An 18957-nucleotide genomic window follows, 5' to 3' on the forward strand; every position below is an offset into this window, starting at 1 on the left:
AATGAGAAATGTCATGTGAACATTTTGTCCCTAGTTGGCAACTCCATTTGGGGAGATTTAGGAGGTTCGGCCTTGCTGGAGGAAATGTGTCACTGGGGTGCACTTTTAGAGGCTTTGAGAATATATACCCTCACTCTACCTTCAGTTTGCTCCAGCTCCTTTCTATTTGCAGATGAAGACGTGACCTCCCAGCTTCCCAATCCTGGCACCAAGCTTGCTTACAGCCATGTTTTCCCTTTGGAACTCAGTATGTAGACCAGGCTGGCCTCAAAGTCACTTGCTTACCTCTGCCTTCTGAGTGCTGGGATGAAAGGTCTGTGCCCCAACTCTTGCCTCTGGTTATATTGTCCTATTTCAACAATAGAAACACAGTAATAAAACTACCTTTCTGAGGATGAAAGCTACTTGGATTGTAAGACACGGAGAAATCAAATTGGAACTGCCATGGAAACTTCTTTTCTGCTGGCTAGCTTTCATAGTACTGGGAAGTTCTGCACAGGCTGCTGGGGAGGGATAGTCATCAAGGGCATTGCCTAGTAACGAATCCTGAATGCTCTAGTATTTACTTGCCAGATAGGATTGTCACTGGTGCAATAGTGGCGTATTGGTTATGGGATTAACCAGTCATTTTCTGATTAGTCGTGAGGTCTGCCACAGGAGGGAATTCATACCTGACATTGGAAACCTAGACAAAAGCCCATTGCTTGGGAAATCATAGGCCCTATGGGGCAACTGATACTGGGGTCAGTTTTCAGCACTTACATGGCAGACCACAACCATATATAACTCCAGTGCTAGGGAATCCAATACCCTCTTCTGGATTCCATGGTATCAGATACACATGTGCTATATATGTACATATGCAGGCCAAAACATTTCTATACATAAAATAAGAATGAATAAATATTTTTTTAAAAAGTATTCCTGTAGGATCTTTGGGAGGATAAACGCTAAGATTTCCGTACCAATTCCTTAGTGTTGTCTAATCCATTCCCACCTAATAGCACATTCTCCAAGAGAATGTTGGCATTTGGCCTAGACCTGCTGACCTAGATCTTTCATATCCTATGGAAAAGGTCTTTGTTCTTCTCTGCTTTAGAGGAGGCCAGCCTTTCTCCAATGTCCCTTCCCAGATTTTCCGTCCTCGGGTGTAGCAGGTACTTTGCAAATGTGATAATGAAAGGTCTGCTAACCAATAAGACACAGGAGCTGAGCAGCCTAGCCAGTTCCAAGGGAAAGCAAATGTCACCTTTTGCTCTGTTTTCCTGTCAGTAAACTCAACTCAATTTGAGCCAATTGAGCCCCAGCCCTCCACAATTAAGGCTGAAAAAATACCTAATGCAAAGTCTCGAACAAACTTGCTTAAGGGCTATAGAAAATTCTAGATTTCCCTTCTCCTCATGACTGTTGTGATGAGGAATGATGGGATCTAAAAGGATCCTCACGTCTCCTCAGGCACCTGAAATCAGAGCCTGGCCATTGAGACCACATGCCCATTCCTGGTTCACCCAGCCTGTGGAGGATTTGGCATTCCAACTAAGGCTCCCGGGTTATCCACACCATAATTTGAAGAAAGGAAGGTTTAAAAGGAGCAACCCCCATCCTTCCCACCTCCCCCACCCCCATGAGACCATTTCTCCCTACCCACAACCCCACCTCATGTCACCCGATAACGGGAGCTGGAGAGGGCAGTGTCAAACTTCCCCGAGGCATCTGTTGTGTTCTCAAAATAATTTAGTTTCAAAGAAGAGAACAGATGGATTGCATTTCCCTGACTTTTAGCTGGTTCCAATGTGCAGACAGTTAAGATCATAATGTTAACATTTTCTCTGTTTTATGTGCATATAAAATATTTCTGAAGAATGTGCTTTTGAATGCAAAGTTTGATCCAATTACAATTTTATAGTTTATAAAAACATAAAAAGTCTGTTTTCTGGGTGTTTGGGACCCCGAGGCTTTTACAGTAAACTTGGAAGCTCGCAGGGAGACACATAATTGCCACCATGTCAAAGAGGACCCTGTGGAACTGAAAATGATGAGCCCATGAGGTAAGTATGGAAACATTCCACAGTCTCTGGGGAGTGAATGAGATACCGATGGAGGGAATTAAAAACAATCCTGTGGTCTCGGATCAGATTGGAAATGATTGTTGCACTGTGTTTTTAAAGGAGAGGGAAATAAAATAGAGAGAGGAATCTTGTAAACTTAATTTCTGTGGTTTGGAAGACACAAGGTAGCTCAGGCAGCTTCCCACTTAGTGAGACCTGAGAGGAACAGGTCTTCAGGCAGCACATCAGAGATCCCCCCTCTCCAGGGGAAACGTCAGAGAGAGTTCTGGGAATGGAAGTGGAGCTCTTCCCAATCTCTTCCACTGTATCTGAGCAAATAACTTCAGCAATCTGGGTACTAGCCCTTTCTGCTCACATAACACACACACACACACACACAAGGTTAAGGTCTGAGATCTTCTCTACGTCTAGAATGCTAATGTCGAGCACTGATTACAAGCTGTTGGAATACAGCAGACCGCTATCAGCAGCATGTCTGGAGGGAGATGTCTATGAAAGGGAAAGATGGAGGACTTGCTTCTGCAAGAGCATGGAGGCATAGCCAGCCTGTCTCCGAGTTGATCGAATCTACACTCTCTGATACCCTGTATGAGCAGTCCATTGAACTAACAGCCTGTTCCCATTTAGAGATGTTGATGAGGAATTCCTCGTGTTGACTGGGAACTGTGAGCGTGTGTACAGGATTGTTTTGTAAGTGTGGAATGGGTTTCTACCCAGGGGCTGTCCACTTCCAGCAGCTTCTCTGTGGCATTCATGTGCCTGAAGAGCAGAGCACTGTTCCATTGTACTCCTGGTAGGCAGGCCTCCTAGCTCTGGAAACCTGAGATTATCTGGTGATAATTGCATTCCTGGTACTGATTCTAGGCTACATCAGTCAGTTAGGGGAATTCTGGTTCTCAGAACTGCAGGAAAAGTACAGTTTGCCTTGTTACTACAGGGAAGATGTGAGGCTTCAATAGGTCAAGGCATTTGGAGACAATCATGCAGGCACTTGCTCAGGCCTCCTGATACTGTAATATAATCCTGTGATCTACTCCATACCTTGTTTAAGGAGACCCAGGAGCCTGACACCAAATGTGTCCATGCGAGTTTCTTAGGGCTGCCATGAAAAATGACCATGAGCCTGGTGATTTGAGAGGACTGACAGGTGTTCGGGCACAGCTGTGGCAGTTAGAAGTCTGGAATCAAGGTGTCACAGGGCCTACCCACCCTCTTAGGGCTCTGGGGAAGAATGCTCCCCTTACCTCTCCAGTAAGTAGGGCCTTCAGCCTTCCAGAAGGAGGTCTCTGTCTACTCCTGTGTGCTCCGTCTCTCTGTGGAGCCTTGTTTCTGTTTTTGAGGACGCATTAGATTTGCAAGACACGTTGTTGATTCTGCATGGTTGCATCGCCATCTTTGACTAATTCATTATATATGCCCACTTTTTAAGCCAGGTCATTCTTTGAGGCTCTGGGTGGACATGAATTTGGGGGATACTATTTGTCACACTCCACGTGAGTAGCAGGAAGAGAAGTCAGAAGCAGAGGACCTTGAACCCACTCTTTCCTCATGGCCTAAGCACTGGCTGTTTTCACGCATGACATCTGGTCCTTACACCCGTTCCCTCGCTCATAGGCCATTTGCAGTCATTTTGCCTCTTCTTCTCTGCAATGAGCAGCCTTCAGTGGTACATAATTGGATTTGTTTTAAGAGATCTTTCTCTGGATGCCATGTAGAAAGTTAGATGTAGGAAGTAAGGGTAAACCAGGGAGAGTGTTATGGCTTTTGGAGTCCTTCAAGAGAAAGGTGCTTAGAGTTGGAATCGGTGGAAGTGGAGAATGTGAACAGATTCTGAATATATATATATATATTATATTTAATATGTAATATGTGTATATATTATTTAAGGGATATCTATCTATCTATCTATCTATCTATCTATCTATCTATCTATATTTAATGGATAGCTGGTAATTTGGTCACTGGGGGTTGAGTATATATGAGATGTCCAAGTAGCCCATCAGTCACCAGTCTGTAACTAAAGGAACAGGTCCACTTTGGAGGTAGGAGAATTACAGTGACCAGTGGTATTACCAGCTGAGGTCACCTGTGGAGTGCAGTGAGAACTCAGGCTCGTGCTGTGGTCCCTGTTTTATTCAGGATCCAGAAAGACGAAGAAGATCTAAGCACAGGCTACTAAGATGTAGGAGTCAATGAGACAGGAAATGATCAGGAGAGTCAGTGTCCTAAGAGGGGACCAATCAGTTGTGTCAAAACTGTATGATATGTAGGAGAAATAACCTTGATGTCTTTAAGATTAATTGCAGAGTAACAAATCAAGCTAATAACCAAGCATGATACATTTCAGGATCATTGAGCAAATTTCAGATGTTCTTACCACCAAAAAGGTTTGACTAATTCATTATATATGCCCACTTTTTAAGCCAGGCCATTCTTTAACATTCCCAAAGCTAGTCCCCAAGGTCTATCCCTTATTTAGCCACTTAAAAGGTTAAATATTGAAATAATAGGTCAATTAGCTTGGTTTAACCATTCTACATTGGGTTAGAAATCATGACATTGTACCATAGCCTCTAAGTATATACAAATATAGTTTGTTAACATATGACTAAAATATTGACTGAAGGATCAAAATGATGGGGCCTTGGGACATTGGAGGATCCTTATGTCTGTGACATGAGGTTTCGTGATGTGACGAGGGGGAGTCACAGAGCTCTAAGTGGGAGGAAGAGTGTAATGGAGCCCACTGTCTGTTGCCCGCTGGCTCATGGGTGGTCTAACCCAACAGCATTTCTCAGTGCTGCTCTGGCACAAACCACACCCAAGCACCCATTTTCACAGAGAGATCCTTTACCAAACTGGGAAGAAAAGTTAAAGTGGCTGCTTTCTGACTCAGGCAGAAAAAGAGCAGCAAATGACCTTGCAGGTGTCATTTTTAAGAGGAGGAGAAGGAGGAGAGGTCTGTGTTAGAATGGGCTAGGATGTGTGGTAAAGGAGGTAGGGGATAAGGGAAAAGGGGAAGGGGACCAGGGAATAAGGGCAGAGGTATTTGTCCCAGAGGACAAAGGACTGCCTCTGGACAGAGAGGAGACAGATGTGGCACATGGGCAAATGGCCGTTTATAAAGGGAAGGGGAAACCTCGTGTTAGGATGAGGTGTTTAATTTTGATTGGGCATGTTAATTAGGGGAGCCAAAGGGAGCTTCTGATTGCTGGACCGTGGTAGTCAGCCTCAGGAGGAGGAAGTGGCTAAATAAGGGATAGACCTTGGGGGCCAGCTTTGGGAATGTAATCTAATGGTTTAGCAAGGCAGAGGAGAACGGGGGAGAAGGGCAAGGCCTGTCAGAGCCACATGCTTGAACGGGCTAGTGTCCCTTCAGTAAGAGATGTGACAGGCATTTTCAAGGTTGCCAGTGCTGCTTTAACTTCGTAATCCATTGCCCCTGTTCACGTAAGACACAGCTCTTCCTTCACTCCACCCACTAAGTTCGCTGTTCTTAGTGACGGCTGCCACTCACTTTCCTAATCACCTACTGTACAGTGATGGTTCCTGTTGGCTCCTAGTCTGCAGTTGTAAAGGTAGTTCCTGGCCCTCAGCAGGCTCATGTCCATCTCCTCTTCCACTTCAGTGAGTGAGAAGGCAGACGACGACAATGATGACAGAGTACTGCTCCAGAACTAGACACACAGGACGGCGTCACACCAGGGCTAGTCTTGATGCTTTTGAAAGGCCTTTCCATCTCACAGGAAGACTCCCTTAGGAGCTCATTAGACCAAAGTGCTTGACAAGCTGGAAAAGAAGCTCTTGGACCCACAGAGGCGAAGTCGTGGGGGTGAGCAAGAGGCAGAGTTCCACTGCAAAGGGAGGAAATGTAGCGGAGGATGCTTTCATTTAGTCTGTGATGACAAGATAAGGCGTTAATAGATTTAAGCTGCACCGAGGAGCATGGAGATATTGCAGGTGATAAACCTCCCAACCAGATGGAGCTCCAGACACAGCGGGAGGGTCTCTGGGCTCCATCCAGCCTCCTCCCAAGTTACAGGGCTTGAGAGCCACGACTAAGGCCAGACCATGGCACTGGAAGCAGGGAGGAAGTGGGTGAGCAATACATGCAGATCTACTCTAGCCTATTTCTGTGGAAGCTCAGGAATCAACAGAAATGGCCTTCTGTGGGGACATTTGTTTTGTTTGTTGGTTTGTTTCATTTTGTTTGAAACAGATTTCACCTATGAAGCCCTTGCTGGCTTGAAATTCAATATGTAGACTGGATTGGCCTTGAGCTTGCTTTGAGGGTGCTAGGATGAACAGATATGAACCACCAGAACTGATGGGACATTTCTTTATTCCCTCCAGGACACTTGACACAGTCCCAGGGTCCACGTTAGGAACCCCACTGAAGTGGCAGAGCTTACTAAAAGTAAGTGGAATTACTCCATCAGTCTTGGGCTGGAGGGAGAGAGAAAATGGGAGAGTTTGGAACTAGACAAATGCAGCCTCCAGTTCAGCCATCTTCTGAGCAGAACTCAGGAGAAATGTGTATCTGCTCTCTGGCATAAGGGGAACAGGTCCTGTTTCCTGGCTCAGGCCCTACAAAACTAGTCCTGGGCACTTGTGGCACCTGCTTTTCTGATTCCGTGTGTGTGTGTGTGTGTGTGTGTGTGTGTGTGTGTGTGTGTGTGTTATGTGCACATGTGTGTGTGGTATATGCACATGTGCATGAGTGTGTATATAGTGTGTACATGTGTATGAGTGTGTATGTGTGTGTGTGGTGTGTGCAGGCTGCGTTTGGAGGCACATGCTTGTGTGCCTGCCTTTTTATGAGGGTTCTGAGGAACCAAAAACAAGGTTCTCATGCTTGTGAGGTAGGGCACTTTACTAACAGAGTTACCTGCCCATCTTTTCCTGATTCCTCCCTGTCATTTTGGCCCTGGACAAGGAACGGAAAGACAAAGAAAAGCAAACACATACAGCGATTGGATTTATAGGATGCTTTGGCAATGGCCTGCCTTGAGAAGCTTCCGGAACAAGCTTCTTTATGGAGCAGTTACAGAGCCACTTACCAGAACTGTTCCTCAGAATGTTCCAGGACAGGAAGCTTACTCTTGACTCCTTGATCGGTTTTAGCCCCCAACTCCCTTGACCATCATGCCACCTGGGTCTTTCTCAGCCCTGCTATATCCTCTTGCACACCCCCTGCACTGTGCAAGAAGCCAGGTAGAGGAGGGCAGAGCAGTCTTCTTCCCCGCCCCTCTTCACTCTGTCCAGTCACTTTCCATAGCCGACCCCCAAGCTCCCATGTGCATCTCTAGAGAGCTCGGGTAATCTGAACCCTCCTCTGGGGATGGCTTGTCTGTGTTTACAGATAGAAGACAAGCTGCAAGAAACAGGATTGGGGTTGTTTTTGGTAAGTCAAACCAGCTGTGCTCTCCTGCCTATGGCTGCTTCCTTTGCATATGCCAAATGTCACTTGTGGTTGGAGTCTCTTTTCTTCCCATAGAGTTGTTTTTCTCTCCTGAAGCCAGCTCTCCTCCTGGGCTCCTTCCCCCTCGCCACCATCTGCTCCCCTGTCAGGCGTCAGCTTGCTGGGCCAGCCTGTGTATTGCCCCAGCCTGGCTCCTGAGGACAATGTTCCATCCCAGGGGTCCAATACCTCTTGCCATGCAGCTTTGCAGATGGCAGTCTGAGGCTGGAGTAGAGTAGCCTTTTCCAGAGTCTTCCTTTTCCCTCCTTTTAGAAGTCAACCAGAAACTGTAGTTGTTGTCCCCCCCCCTCTTTTAGGGCCCACCACCCAGCTCCCAAATAAATACACGCAGACTTATTGTTACTTGTGAATGTCCGGCCTTAGCTTGGCTTGTTTCTAGCCAGCTATCTTAACTTAAATCATCCCATCTACTTTTTGCCTTTGGGCTTTTTACCTTTCTTTATATAACTTTCTTTGCTTCTTACTCAGTGGCTGGCTGTGTGGCTGTGTGACTGGCCCTAGGTGTCCTCCTTTTCTTCCCCCTTTCTTGCTAATCACTCTCTTTCTTTAGCCTAGGTTTGTCCTCCTATTTATTCTCTCTGCCTGCCAGCCCTGCCTATCCTCTCTCCTGACTCACTATTGGCTGTTCAACTCTTTATTAGACCATCAGGTGTCTTAGACAGGCAAAATAACACAGCTTCACAGAGTTAAACAAATGCAACATAAAAAAATGCAACACATCTTTGCATCATTAAACAAATGTTCCACAGCAAAAACAAATGTAACACATCTTAAACTAATATTCCACAACAAGAAGCTTATCTCCATGAGATTATAACTCAAAGATCACTTTAGAAAGTGTGGTCCATTTCACCACTCAGTGGTAGCAGCACCAGCATCATTTCACATTGGTAATATTTAAATAGGCATATAAAAGAAACCCTTCCATGTTTAAGTGATCCACTTTCTTTAGATAGAAATTCATTGGAATGTAAGACAGGCTCATCTTATTGATAAAGTTTCAATTCATCATTGGTTCAGTTCCTGCTAGGCAATCAGCATCTTCCTTCAAAGAGCACACAGCCTACTTGGAAGAAAGTAGAGGACAAGTATATAGCCATGTAAAAGAATTTGTTAGACTCCCTCTGGCCATTGGCCAAAGATGTTGAGGCTGAAGATGGGTTGCTACAATGGGAATTTGGGGCACAGAGCCATAGTGGACTAGGTGTGCTTAGTGAAGACTTCCTGCTAGAAGCATGGCAGGTTGAGGAAGCGGTCCTGGGTTGGAAGCTGTCTTAGTTAGGTTTTTATTGCTGTGAAGAGATACCATGGCAACTTTTATAAATGAAAACATTTAATTGAGGTGCTCACTTAGAGTTTCAGAGGTTCAGTCCATTATTATCATGATGGGGAGCATGGTGGCGTACAGGCAGATGTGGTGATGGAGCTGAGAGCCCTACATCTTGACTCAGAGGCAACAGGAAGTTGATTGACTCACTGGGAGGTATCTTGAGCATAGGAAACCTCAAAGTCCACCCCCACAGTGACACATTTCCTCCAACAAGGCCACACCCACTCCAACAAAGCCATGCCTCCTATAGTACCACTCCCTATGAGCTTATGGGTGCCAAATAAATTCACATCACCACATTTCATTCCCCGGCCCCCATAAACCTTTAGCAAAGAAATGCTGGGGCTGGAGAGATGCTTCAGTAGTTAAGAGCACTGGGAGCTTTTGCAGAGGGCCCGGGTTCAGTTCCCAGCACCCCCATGGCAGCTCACGACTATCTAACTCTAGTTCCAGGGGATCTGGTGCCCTTTTCTAACCTACTTGGATACCAGGCATGCATGTTGTATACAAACATACATGCAGGCAAAACACTCATATGCATAAAACAAATAAAATTAAAGAAATAAGTAAAAGAGTAAAATAAAGTACAGAGAGATGTGAAATCCAGGGTACTAGTTAGTTAAAGTTCAGCAATAAACGCCTCCTTACTCTGCAAAACTAAGCTAAACCAAAACACCTAATCAGCAGCCTTTGTGTTTTTCATGTATATTTATAATAACGTTGACCAATTTCCATGGTGTACATAGTGTGAATACACTCAACATGGCTAATTTCACAGTCAGTTTTAAGGTGTGACATTATTGACCAGCCGGAAGTTGGAAAGAGCTGTTGATCTAAGGTTGCCATCACTGGAAAGGAGTCCTCTAGCAAGAAACATGGACTTAGGGAGGGGGCATTAGGGAGGGACCTTCATGCACAGAAGCCTATGAACTATTATAGGGGCTCTAAGAAAACTGCACAAATTAAAAAATATTTGGGTTAACTTTCCTTTATATAGACATCTCTCCAATAATAGCAAGTGTTGTTATCAATGAGTATTCACCGATTCTTACTATGCTAGTGGGGAAGACTTATTTTTAAAATGATTCATGTGGAAATGTCTTTTTTGACTTGAAAAGGCCCCTCTCTGACTCCCTTAGATATGTGTATGGGCCACAATAGCGCACATATACTGGTTTGCAGTCCTTTTCTGTTTCTACTTGGGTTCTTTGTTTTGTAGTCGATCTCTGTTGCTCACTTTGCTTTCCAGTGCTATGGTTTGAATGTATTAGAGACTTCATTCCAACGCTGTAGTGTTAGGAGTAGTTTTACTTCAGTGGTTCTCAACCTGTGGGTCACGACCCTTTTGGCAAACCTCTATTCCCAAAAAATACTTATATTACAATTCATAACAGTAGCAAAGTTATAGTCATGAAGTGGCAATGAAAATAATTTTATGGTTGGGGGGTCACCACAACATGAGGAGCTGTATCAAAGGGTCACAGCATTAGGAAGGTTGAGAATCACTGTTCTACTGGGAGGTATGTGGGTCAGGGATAGACTAATGTCATTATTGAAGGGAAGAGTTCATTATTACAAGTTCAAGTTCCTCATTAAAGGATGAATTTAGCCCTCCCTTGTCTCTTTCTTGCCCTCCTTTGTCCTTCAGCCATGGTACGTGGAAGAAAGATAGCCTTCTCCAGATGCCTGTCCAATAGACTTGGGCTCTCTTTATTGTAAGTTACGCAGCCAGTGTAAGTCGTTGTGAGTTACACAGTCAATTGGAGTCCTTTTGTGGAATCACAAAACAAAGAGAGAAAGTGAATGCCAAGAAATAGGAATGCTGCTGTAAGAAATACTTAAAAATGTAGAAGCCACCTTGTAGCTGGGTAGAGGCTAGATACAGTTTCTCTCAACTGGTGGGTCGCAACGCCTTTGAGGGTTGCATATTAGTTATCCTACATATCAGATCTTTACATTATGATCCATAACAGTAGCAAAATTACAGTGATGAGTAGCAACAAAATAATTGTGTGGTTGGGGGTCCCCACGGCATGAGGAACTGTATTAAAGGGTCACAGCATTAGGAAGGTTGAGAACACTGGGCTAGAAGCATTGGAGGCACAGGTAAGAAAAAGCCTAGAGAGCCATAACTGGAGCATTTAGGGGGATTCTGAAGAGGGCACAGGGAAAAAACTGGAGAGAAAGTCGGAAACGTAGATTTCTTAGGTGGTTGTGATTGCCATGTGAAATATGAAGAGCAGAGGCCACTGTGACAAGGAACACGGTGTTAGAGACTAGAGAAATGCCACTGCTATGCTTTGGCTATGGACTGTTGCCCATAGGTTCATGTGTTGAATGCTTGGTCCTCCACTGGAGGTGCTATTTTGGGAGATGGTCGGAAATTTAAGAGGTATGGCAGAACGGGAGAAAATAGTTCCTGGGGGACATATCTTAAAGGCTCTACTTGGTACCCAGTTCCTTTCTTGCTGATCTGGCTCTTGTGTGCCGTGAGGCAGGCAGCCTCTGTCACATGAACCTGCTGCCATGAAATTCTGCACAAGTGTATGTAAGGCCAAACAACCATCTCCTGAGCCCAAAGAGGTCCGTCTTCTTTCAGTTATCCTCCAGTATTTAGTCACAGCTATGGAAGTCTAACCAATAAAACCATCCTTGTTAGAAAGTAGCAAAAGTCTGGGATGGATTGTGTCCATTCCCTAAGAGTGGTGAGCTGGGGTATCTGACTGAAGAAATTTGTAAGAAAAATATTGAAGGAGATAAATGGTATCTTTTTTACTGTACTCAGTAAAATGAGAGGGAAAAACCATTTTAAAAATGGAGTTTATAATTAAGAGGGAAACAGGAAGTAAAACTTAGAAACATCTCAGAGCCGTGGTTGTTGCAGGGTCAGAATGTCTACTAGGACACTGCATAATGGAGCTGTGCGAGTGGGCCCGCTCCTTAGCCCTCAGAGCTTGAGAGCCTCCAGAATGGCTCGGTGGAGGTTTAAGGGCTCAGTCATTACACTTTCTACATGGCCTGAGTCCAACAAAGCTTTTGGCACAGACTGGTCTTGAGGACCCGACTCCTCCACTGTGTCTAGCAGTGGCAGAGTCAAAGAGCAGCATTCTGGAATACTCAGACTTTCGTGTTGTTTGTCCTGTAAGTGCCTAGGTTATCTTCTTTCGTGATTCTCCCCTTTGGTACAGGAATATCTCTTTTATCTATGCCTGCCTCGCTATTGTCTTTTGGAGGCATGTAACAGTTTAGTTTCTAAGGCTCATAGTTAGAGAAGACCTCAGAATAAATTCTGCCTACATGCAGCTATCTAGATAAGGTTTTAGACTTTGAACTTTTTGAGTCAGTGCTGAACTGACTTAAGTTTTGTGTGTTCTTGAGGTTGAATGAGTGTATTTTTCATGGGAGAAGAACATAAATTTGGGGCACCAGGAGCAAATTGCTGGTTTAAATTTGTTCACCAAAGTTCATAGTGTGGGAACTTGATTCCTGATGCAGTAGTATTGGAAGGTGGGTCCTGGTGACAGATGATGAATGCTGCTGTTTCAGGAATGGGCTTATTATTGTGAGAGGAGTGAGTTCCTTACGCAAGGATGAATTTGGCTCTCTCTCTCAGCTGCTATCCATCTGCCATGCTATGATATAGTAAGAAGACCTCCACCAGATGCAACCCCTTGACCTGGATTTCTCAGCCTCCAGATCCATGAACCAATACATTTCTGCTCAGTATAAAATATACAATCTGAGGTGTTCTTCTACAGCAATACATAAAGGGCTAAAATGGATTTGTAGCAGTGCACTATCAAGTGGCATTTTTGCAATATAGATTTACGAGAGATACAAACAAAATATGGCAAATGGCAAGGGATGACTTTTGAGCATTTATTACTTTTTAAAAATATCACTTACATAGTTATAAAATTTTATCATTTTATAAGTTTTTGACTATTTAATGGCCCTCCCTCATGGGCCAATCTGAGTCACTAGCCGTAGAGAAATGAGAAGGGCTACTGAGAAGACCTTGGATCAGAGGCCTTGGCCACACACTCCAACTACACCAGTCTCTCTTGTTTTACACACAGTGAGCCAGGCAGACAGTCCTTGTCCAATCAACACGGGTAGGACTCTGATCTCTTGGATGCCTGCCACATTCAAAACTATAGGTAACCACCAAAGTTTCAGCACACGAACACTGTCTGAAAGCCCCCACTAAATATGTCCACTGGGCGGGGGGGGGGGGGGGGGGCTTCACCGGTAAGAACACATTTAGGCAAAACCGGTGCTGCTATTCGTGACTTCTGACTTCTGTCACTAACTGCATTCTACCTCGGCTAATGCCACCTGGGTTTAATGGACACCAGAGAAAGGGACAACTCCAGCAGCAGCAGCCTGGAGACACCCTCAGTGAGCATCCCCGAAGCCATAATGAGAACCGCCCAACCACCCCCAGCACAGCCCTCACTTGTGACGCCACCCACACTGCTACCCTGCACCAACTGTCGCCTCCCCGTCACTGAAAAAAATAATTGGTTTGAAATAATGTGATTTTAAGAATTCTTTGACAATTTCGTGCACACATACATTGATTTCTTTCACTACTCATTATTTTCTTCTCATCTCCGCCCTCCCCCCAACCCCCGCCATGTCCCTAAACACCCCCTTCTATTTGATGGCTTTTTAAAAATCTCGCAAAGTTTATTTATGGTTACATGCATGAGTGTGAGAGGCAGGTAGTTTGGGGGACATGGGAAATTTATCAATGGATATACTGTTCAAAACAAAACAAAACAAAAAGCCCCTCCTTCCCCAGAATTCACTAACTGCCATAGTCTGTCAGTGAGGGATGGGGCAACAGAAACCCCTCACCCATTGTCTTAGTTAGGGTTTTATATTGTTGTGAAGAGACACCACGACCGAGGCAACTCTTACAAAAGAAAGTATTTAATCAGGGGCTTGTTTACAGCTTCGGAGGGTTAGTGTTATCATGGTGGGCACCGTGGTGGCATGCAGGTAAGTGTGGTGCTGGAGCAGTAGCTGAGAACTTGACTTTCGGATCCACAGGCAACAAGTGTAGAGAGATCAACACTGGCCTGGCACGGGCTCTTGAAACCCCAAAGCCCACTCCCAGTGTCACCTCCCAATCCTCCCAGACATCTTACCAGACGGGGACCACGCATGCAAACATATGAGTTTATGGGGACCAATCTCATTCAAACCGCCACATCCATGCATGATGAGATAGTAACAGGTTCAGGCTTTTGCATGTCCTGTGCAGTGAGCTCATGAGTACAATGGCCACCTCATGTCCAGATGACCCCGTTTTTGCACTGTCCATTTTCTTTTTCTTTTCTTTTCTTTCTTTTCCTTCCTTTCTTTCTTTCTTTCTTTCTTTCTTTCTTTCTTTCTTTCTTTCTTTCTTTCTTTCTTTTTTAAAGATTTATTTATTTATTATGTATACAGCATGTATGCCTGCAGACCAGAAGAGGGCACCAGATCTTATTACAGATGGTTGTGAGCCACCATGTGGTTGCTGGGAATTGAACTCAGGACCTCTGGAAGAGCAGTCAGTGCTCTTAACCTCTGAGCCATCTCTCCAGCCCGCACTGTCCATTTTCAAGCCCTGGATTTCACAGTCCTCTTCCCTCTCTTCAGCTATGTTCTCTGAGCCTTGGAGAAGGTGATAGAGATGTACCCTTAGGTGGCCAACATTCCACAGCCATCTATTCTCCACACTTGGACAACTTGTGAATCTGAATTAACTGAAAAGGGGGAGAGAGCTTCTCTGATGAAAACTGAGAGCAACACTAATCTATAGGTCTAACCAGAAATATTTAGAGGGCAGTTTGATACACTGTTCATTTAACAAGGTGTTCTAGTAGGTTCTCCTCTAGGGTCTATAATCATACCAGCTATGGGTTCTTGACCAGGTTTTAGGAAGCAGGAATTTCCCCCCATGGAGAGGGCTTCAGATCCAAGCAGGAAGCAGTTGGTTAACCCCACAATAGCCATACCACTATTGTACCAATGGGTATATCTTGCCAGGCAGGTCTAATTGAACCTTTGGCTTGATGACTTGCTGTGTCTCTCTATAAATTATTTTCTCTAGGAGAGTAAGAGGGTTATCTTGATCAATGGAATAAAAGAATGGAGATTTACACAGGATATTTAGTGGATGTTTCACTTAATGAAAAGGCTTTGAAGGCAGTAGTGATGGCTAGTGTAGCCTTGATGGTCTTGCTCACATTCCATTTTCTTCTCAACCATATATGGTCCTAGTGACCCAAACTGCCAGAAATCTCAGCTTCCTGCCTTCAAAGCAACATAAAAAAAGCTGTATAAAGAGCTGAACTGGAGAGATGGCTCAGCTGTTAAGATCACTTGCTGCTCTTCCAGAAGACATGAGCTGGGTTCCCAGTTACAGGTTGCTCACAACTGTAGCCCCAGGGAATCCAATGCCCTCTTCCAGTATCTATGAACACTAGGGGCATGTGTACACAACCACACACACACAGATACACAGACACACAGACACACAGACACACACACACACACACACACACACACACACACACACACAGATACATGGTGTGGAGTTTGGGGGGAAGAAAGAGAAGAGAAAAAAATAAGGTGAAAAAAAAAGCCTCATGAAAAATCATCCCTTTTTCCTTTACCTGTGAATGTTGAGAATTTCTCATTGGAGAGAGTTAACTTCAACACACAGGCAGATTCATGTACTTTTCTTTTTCTTTTAACTATTGTCCACATACATGTGGAAGGTAAGCCCTTATTGCTGAAGACACCTATACTTCAGATACAGAGTCCAGAGGCTCCTGAGCTGGAACTGACCTGAATACCTCCTCCATGAGGACTAGCTCTCATTGTATAGAAGGCACCATGCTAGCCTCCAAAGGAGAGAAGACCTACTCAAGAAGAAGGAAACCATGCCTGGTACTAGAAACCAGCCAATTACCCAGGGCTGGTGAAGTCCTGGATCTTGGAGATCTTCCAACCACCACTTTATTAAACCATATAATCCCTAACTACATTCTAAAGATTTGTTCTTATACACATGGATAAGTTTGGCACTCACCTCTTATCAAGGAAACTTGGGAATGCACCAGATGGAGACCATTACAAAAAAACCCACAACTGCCAGGCAGTGGTGGCTCCACATCCTTTCCAGCATTAGCTGTCATGTGTTTTTGATCTTAGCCATTCTGACAGGTGTAAGATGGAATCTCAGTGTCTTTTTGATTTGCATTTCCCTGATGACTAAGGATGTTGAGCAATTCCTTAAATGTCTTTTGGCAATTTGAGATTCTTCTATTGAGAATTCTCTTTTTAGTTCTGTATCCCATTTTTTAGTTGGAGTATTTGGTGTTTTGATGTTTAGTTTCTTAGGTTCTTTATATATTTTGAATATTAGCCCTCTGTCAGATATGGAGTTGGTGAAAATCCTTTTCCATTCTGTGGGCTGCCTCTTTGTCCTATTGACAGTATCCTTTGTCTTACAGAAAATTTTCAGTTTCATGAGGTCCCATTTGTTAATTGTTGATCTTACTGCCTGCGTGATTGGTGTTCTCTTCAGAAAGTTGTCTCCTGTGCCAATGCACTCAAGGCTATTCCTCACTTTCTCTTCTATCAGGTTCAGTGTATCTGATTTTATATTGAGGTCTTTGATCCACTTGGACTTGAGTTTTGTAAAGGATGGTAGATATGGATCTATTTGCATTCTTCTACATGCAGACATCCAGTTAGACCAGCACCATTTGTTGAAGATGCTTTCTTTTTTCCATTGTATAATTTTGGCTTCTTTGTCAAACATCGAGTGTCCATAGGTGTATGGTTTTACTTCTGGATCTTCAACTCCATTCCACTGATCAACCTGTCTTTTTTAATACATACCATGTGGTTTTTATTACCATTGCCCTATAGTAGCTTGAAATCAGAGATGGTGATACCTCCAGAGGTTCTTTTATTGTACAGGATTGTTTTAGCTCTCCTGGATCTTTTATTTTTCCATCTGAAGTTGTGTTGAGTATTGTTCTTTCAAGGTCTGTAAAGGATTGTGATGGAACTTTGATGGGGATTGCATTGAATCTGTAGATTGCTTTTGGAAAGATGGTCATTTTTACTTTGTTAATCCTACTAATTCATGATCATGGGAGACCTTTCCATCTTCTGATATCTTCTTCAATTTCTTTCTTCAAAGACTTGAAGTTCTTGTCATACAGGTCTTTCATTTGCTTGGTTAGAGTTACCCCAAGATATTTTATATTATTTGTAGCTTGTGAAGAGTATTGTTTCCCTGATTTCTTTCTCAGCCCATTTGTATGTAGGAGGTCTACTGATTTTTTTTAAGTTAATTTTGTAACCAGTAACTTCACTGAAGGTGTTTAAGAGCTGTAGGAATTTCCTGGTAAAATGTTTTTGGTCACTTATGTGTACTATCATATCATCTGCAAATAGTGATTCTCTAATTTTTTCCTTTCCAATTTGTATCTCTTTAAGTTGTCTTATTGTTCTAGCTAAAACTTCCAAGTACTATATTGAATAGATATGGAGAGAGTGAACAGCCTTGTCTCTGGTTTTAGTGGAATTGCTTTAAGTTTTTCTTCGTTTAATTTGCTGTTGGCTATTGGGTCCATTTGAGTCACAACATCTGTTAGTTCCATTATTTCTCTGTTTAGTTTCTGTTTGGACGACTTGTCTATTGGTGAGAGTGGGGTGTTAAAGTCTCCCACTATTAATGTGTGGGGTTCAAGGTGTCATTAAGCTTTAGTAATGTTTCTTTTACAAATGTGGGTGCCCTTGCATTTGGGGCATAGATGTTCAGAATTGAGACATCATTGTAATGGATATTAACATTAATGAGTATGAAATGTCCTTTTCTATATCTTTTGATTAATTTTGGTTTGAAATCTATTTTGTTAGATAGAAGGATAGCTATACTAGCTTGATAATTAGGTCCATTTGATTGGAAAATCTTTTCCCAACACTTTACTCTGTGGTAGTATCTATCTTTGATGTTTAGGTGTGTTTCTTGTGTGCCCCAGAAGATGGATGTTGTTTTCAAATTTATTCTGTTAACCTGTGTCTTTTTATTGGTGAATTGAGTATAATATTAAGGACCACTGATTGTTAATTCCAGTTATTATGTTGTTATTGGTAGTACGTGTGTGTGTGTGTGTGTGTGTGTGTGTGTGTGTGTGTGTGTGTCAGTCCCTTCTTTGGGTCTTGCTGATGTAAAGTCTATTGCCTGAGTTTTTGTGGATATAGTTAACTTCCTTGGTCTGTGTTTTCCTTCTACTATCTTCTGTAGGGCTGGAATTGTGAACAGAAATTGTTTAAATCAGACTTTGTCATGAAATCTTGTTTTCTCCGTGTATAGTGTTTGAAATTTTTGCTGGGTATATTAGTCTGGCCTAGTTCATTCTTATTTTTCTGCCCCCACAAGATAAAGCAATGGATTATTTAGTTGGGATAATTCTGCAGACAGAGTTTTGAATGAGACATGTCCCCCATAGGCTTGTGTATTTAAACCCTTGGTCCCCAAATGATGGCATGGTTTGGGGAGGCTTGCGGGTAGGGCTACCTTGCCGAGGGAAGCTCATCACTGGAGTTTGGCTTTGAGAGTTTAGAGCTTCACCATACTTCTAGTTCCCTGTCTCTTAGCTTCCTGCTCCTGGTGCCATATCTGCCACTTGCTACCTTGCCTTCCTGCCATGATGTAGTCTTATCCCTTAGCCATTGTAAGACAGAATAGAAGTAAGAGGAAACAATCACCCTAAATGTCCATGTACCAAATATAGGAGTACTCAATTACATGCTTTTTCCGTAAGTGACTTTGGTCATGGCGTTATATCACAGCAAGAGAAAAGTAACTTAACCCATGGCTTTTCTTGATGAAGATTCTTCTACTATCAACTTTTCTCTTGCTTGTTCTTTTGTTGTATCTCATTTCCATTTGTTTCAAGAAATTTAAACATACCCTTTGTGATTTCTTTTTTTTTGGCTCATTTGTTATACAAAATAAGGTTTTGGACTGGAGTTGTAGCTCACTAGTGGATATGCACTTT

At 43.4% G+C, this 18957-nt stretch overlaps 1 long non-coding RNA gene across 2 annotated transcripts in view; it reads left to right on the forward strand.

Moving 5' to 3' along the window:
- The window catches only part of LOC131894299 (uncharacterized), a 79195-nt gene that overhangs the window by 49900 nt on the left and 10338 nt on the right, over positions 1-18957 (forward strand). The window contains exons 3-4 of one of the 2 annotated variants that reach the window (XR_009374876.1): positions 5698-5901; positions 6423-6486. This is a non-coding gene — a long non-coding RNA (uncharacterized LOC131894299). The remainder of the gene's footprint in view (positions 1-5697; positions 5902-6422; positions 6487-18957) is intronic. The other variant, XR_009374875.1, reaches the window with a different exon arrangement.

Source organism: Peromyscus eremicus, chromosome 17 (assembly GCF_949786415.1).
Source record: "Peromyscus eremicus chromosome 17, PerEre_H2_v1, whole genome shotgun sequence".
NCBI lineage: Eukaryota > Metazoa > Chordata > Mammalia > Rodentia > Cricetidae > Peromyscus > Peromyscus eremicus.